The following is a 4,490-nucleotide window of genomic DNA, read 5'->3' on the forward strand; positions in this document are numbered from 1 at the left end:
ATTTGCCCCCCCCCCCCCCCCCTATTGGACACTGAAAATTGATAATCTTCAACTTTTTAGTCTTTTCATCAGTAACATTTTTATTATAAATTTAACAAAAGAAGTTCAAAAATTGATACTCAACCTTTTATTATAATTGTACAATCAATATCTATTAACTAAAACTATACACATTTATGATAAGTTTGGAGCTGTCGATTGCATTATATATTTATAGTGTAAGTTTTAAACTTTGACATTCTTTAAAAAAAAAAAAAAAAAAAAGGCAGGGGGGGTCAATTGACCCTATTGGACACCCCCCCTGGTTCCACCCCTGGCAAATGATACTGAAATTTGATAACCTTCAACTTTTTAGTCTTTTCATTAGTAAAATTTTTATTATAAAATTAACAAAAGTTGTTAAAAAATTGATACTCGACCTTTTATTATAATTGTACAATCAACATCTATTAACTAAAACTATACACATCTATGATAAATCATCATGCGACATTTTCATGTTTTATAACGCTCGATTGCATTTGAGAACTTAAGTTAGCGCTCACAATTTTGAATTGGGGTATATTAACGTTCACATTTTTTTTAAAAATAAAAAATAAAAAAATCTAGAATTGATTATTGAACGCTTTCATTGATAAATATATAGAGGTTGGATAGCGGGTAGTTTCTTGTAATACCAAAATAATATAGACTGGAGACAAATTTTTTAATTATCTCAAAATCTTAATCATATAGAGATGCGAACAATAAACATAATGAAGATGAAACAATTAATAGATCAGAGGCTAATCGTATAATTTTTTCAACTTTATCACGTAGAGACACGACCGTGGAACAAAATGGGGCTCAAAATTTTAAAGTGATATTTGTTATACAATATTGTACGTAATTACATGGTATAATAAATAATATGTTAATTTGATTAATAAAGCCATATGGTGATCATTTGCACGTCACATGTCATATAGATTGATGATAATTTCTAATGATGATAAATAACATTATTCTTTTTTTTTTCTTTTGTAATATTGTATGTTATAATTACCTTAGAAAACGCATCATCTAAGTGCTTGTTTGGTAGGGATTTTGATAATTGATTTTTTGATCGTCAGAGATAAAGTGAATCCTACCTGCGAGAGAAGAATTAAAAAATGAAGGCTAAAATAGTGAAATAACAGTCAAAAAATTGATTTTAATTAGCTTAAAAACTCTACCAAACAAGCTCTAAGTATTGAAACCTTGAATAGTAGTTATATGTACTATGCTAAACTTCCCTTCGTAAAGAAATTAAATAAAAAAAGAAAAATAGAAGATATATTATTTTTGTTTATGTTTTGTCAATTTCAGCAGATTTGGTCCACGATTTTCCTTATGTGAACACAAACAAAAATATTTGAAATAGATTACTTGTTTATGTTTCTAAACCTGTATAACCATACATTAATATCCTATTTTTCAAGACAAGGACTCATCACAATGAATGGACACCATAGGCTATCAAGACGGACAAATTTATTGAACATAATTTTTGAGTCAATGGTCGAGCCTAACTATAGGAACATTAGGAAATTCTTTAGCCTTCGAACCTCGATCACGACTTAAAATTTATCATTACTGGACTAACAATTCTCAGAAGTTTACCAATCCCACGATGGAAAAAATCATTTCAGCATGATGCATATAAATCTTCAAAGTTCATAAAAATTCAATCATACAGGTACTGTCAATGCTGTTAACCCTGCACAAACAAGTGCGATTGGTTCATTTTACATATTTTTAATGATTTTGATTAGAAATCCAATTTTCCTCTATTGTCCGTTGGAATACTTCTCTACAATCTACATATTTAAATCAATATAAATTGTATGTGATGAAAAAAGTACCTCGAACCGTTCTACTCTCAATGAACTAGTTGAATGCTAATTAGACAATGACTAATTATATGTGGAGGAGCACTAGAGGAGACCTCTCTAGATGCTTGACCAGGGCATTATCCTAATGATTCATTTTTAATGTTTAATTGTGTCAATCCATAATCATTATAGGCATATAGTTTCATACCACGAATACAAGCCAAAAGTTGTGAATTAATTGTGTGTCACCGTTTTAGAGTTTTCACATCAATTACTTTATAGAATGTACTATTTGTGCAATTTGGTCGATGAGAGACTTGTAGCAAAAGTCCATCGTCTTGGTTAAATACTACAGCAAAAATGTGATGAATTATCTCGTGCAATAATAACATTCTAAGCAAGATATCTCAAGGCATGTCATAATTGTTTCAAAAGAAGCATGTGAAACAGGGAATGCGAAATGGAGTGCTGATTTTGCATGGCATTTTGCTTAACTAGCTCTCACATGATTTGCGATGTGGGCACAGGCCTAACAAATAAAAAGTCAAGATACAATCCTAGAGTAAGGCAGTCAGCTAAACAAAGTTAATTTTCATGATATATAACTTTAATATAAAATTTTAGATGCGGAAAGAGAAATGTGTTCCCATATAGCTCCTGTTTGAGCCCACTTTTTTTTTTTTTTTTTTAAATTCATTTTTAATCACACATTCTCTCATAAAATAATTTTACATGAATTTAAATTCTTCTTTAATTTTTAATCATATATTTTCTTCAAAAGGGCATCAAGATGTGCTATGTGTACAAAAAATTTGTACAAATTACATTACATAAATCCACTATTAGGAAATTTTAAATTTGTTATGTGGGCCTACAAATATAATTAATGTGGAAATTACAGAAAACCATACTATTAAAATTACCATTTCAAAAATCAAATCCAAGTTTTGTATATTCAGACATCAGAAATTAATTTAATTATTATAAATCAATATATTAATAATATTATTATAAATTAATTTATATTCACAAACCCTACTCTAAAAAGGACCAAGCTTCTTTCCTCTCCCATCATTTTCTCCACCATCATCTCCACTGCCGTCGAGTTGCCGCTACAGTAACTGCTCTTGTGTGAGCGTCGCTATTGCGATGGCGAGTCGCAGCGGAGCGATTTGAAGCGACATCACAAGCGATGGTGTTTGTGTTGTCGCGATTTGTTGTGGTGGTTTGTGTGGTGACATTTTGTGGTGGTGGAGTGGACGATTGGGTGAGTAACAGTGTTGCGATGTGTTTGTGCAGTGGTGATTTTGGGTGTGGTGGTGATGATGATTGTGTTGTAGTTGATCTGATGGTTCGGGTGGTTTGTGTAGTGGCGGTGGCGACGTGGTGGATTAGGTGGTAGGGGCGATGGCACCTTCTCCCTTCGTCTCTCCTGCTCTCCCTCTCCCTCAGTACCGTCACTACAGCACCTCGATTGGATGTGCGGTGGTGTGGGTGGTCACTACAGCACCTTGATTTTTTATTCGATCTGCTTAGCGCAATGGTTAATGACGGTGGTTCTTGAACAGCAGGTGGTTTTATGTGTGGGAATGACATTGGTGACGCGATCTGGTGTTCGCGGTGGTACAATGCTTTAAGGCGGTGGTCGGGGTGGGATGGATTGAATGGTTTGACCAATTATCTACGTGATTGCTGTTAATAATTGGATACGTGGCCTGATAATTGTGACTGCGACCTCTGATTGTGACTCACAATTGATTGAGTTGTGATCGAAAAGTTAATCGTGACCTGAAAATTGTGATTGTGACTCACTTTTGATTAAATTGTGATTGAAAAAAATAATCGTGACCAATTAATTCAATAATTTGCAATGAGTAAATAAGTTGTGATCAATAATATTTTTGAATATGTGACATATAAATTTTGTGAATTTGCAATCAAAAATTATCCCGTGACTTATAAAAATTTTGATTTTTGACCAAGAAATAAGTTGTGATCAATAATTTGATAATTTGTGACTAAAAATTAATTCGTGACTAATTAATTAGATAACTGTGACCAAAAATTATCCCGTGACTTATAAATCTTTTTTATTCGTGACTTAAAAATAATATGTGACGTATAAAATTTTCGATCTGTGATCAATAATTTGATTAGTTGTGACTAAAGATTAATTCGTAACTAATTAATTTTTTGATTTGTGACCAATGAATAAACTGTGACCTATAAAATTTTTGAATTGTGATCGTAAAATAATTTGTGACATAAAATAATAAGTGACTAATTAAATTGTTAATTTGTGATCAAATTGTATAGATATGTGACCTAAATATATTTAATTAATTAATTAAATCATAAATATATTTTAATAAAAATCTGATTTTTGAAGTTTTAAACTTGTTTTCTTAATTTTGAAATATATAATACTTAATTTCTTACTTATGAAATTTTCCCATAATTAATTGTGTATAAGACTATCTTAAAATTACATTCAAAATTAAAGTGATCTAATAATAAATTAAATTGTTGGGCTTAGGATATCTAAATAAAGTGTGGACCGAATTATATGTGTAGAGATCAGATCCCTTTAGAATTATATTTCATGATGTACGAAATAATATATATATATATATATAT

The sequence above is a fragment of the Olea europaea genome, unplaced genomic scaffold (genome assembly GCF_002742605.1).
Source record: "Olea europaea var. sylvestris unplaced genomic scaffold, O_europaea_v1 scaffold2286, whole genome shotgun sequence".
Classification (NCBI taxonomy): Eukaryota; Viridiplantae; Streptophyta; class Magnoliopsida; order Lamiales; family Oleaceae; genus Olea; species Olea europaea.